We start from the raw sequence: 340 nt of genomic DNA, 5'->3' as shown, positions 1-340 counted from the left end.
ACCAGGGATTATGTTTAACTATTGTTTGAAGGTAAGCCTCTACTCGTTGGCGCAAAATCCAAAGTCCCTGAACTTTAAGTAGAAAAGTGAGGGGGCTTTGCAGCCGATTGACCCGTGTTTTAGTACTTACCCGCTTCAATAGGCCCTGGGGTCACTCCGTCTGAATCTGCCACGTGTACCAAGCTCCTGTTCTGGGCGCCACTTGTTGAGGTCCTTTAATGGACCAGAACCTGGTGGTCTGGAGTCGACGATGAGAAAGTGAAAGGAGAGAGGCTAATATTTCCTGGGTTACGAAGCCGGCTTTTGCGTTCCAGGAAATCAGCCAGAAATAGAGAGAGAA

The 340-nt window shown here is 48.5% G+C and overlaps 1 protein-coding gene across 1 annotated transcript in view; it reads right to left on the bottom strand.

Annotated features, from left to right (window-relative positions):
- The window catches only part of ADH6 (alcohol dehydrogenase 6 (class V)), a 39,876-nt gene extending 39,626 nt beyond the window's left edge, over positions 1-250 (bottom strand). Inside the window, exon 1 of the mRNA XM_010848312.1 lies at positions 131-250. The gene's annotated coding sequence lies outside the window, so the exon portion shown is untranslated. The remainder of the gene's footprint in view (positions 1-130) is intronic.
- Positions 251-340: the final 90 nt, after the last annotated feature.

This window comes from Bison bison, unplaced genomic scaffold (genome assembly GCF_000754665.1).
Source record: "Bison bison bison isolate TAMUID 2011002044 unplaced genomic scaffold, Bison_UMD1.0 scf7180017864263, whole genome shotgun sequence".
Lineage (NCBI taxonomy): Eukaryota > Metazoa > Chordata > Mammalia > Artiodactyla > Bovidae > Bison > Bison bison.
Note: the sequence above shows the minus strand (reverse complement) of the source record. Positions and strands in the feature narration are given on the sequence as shown.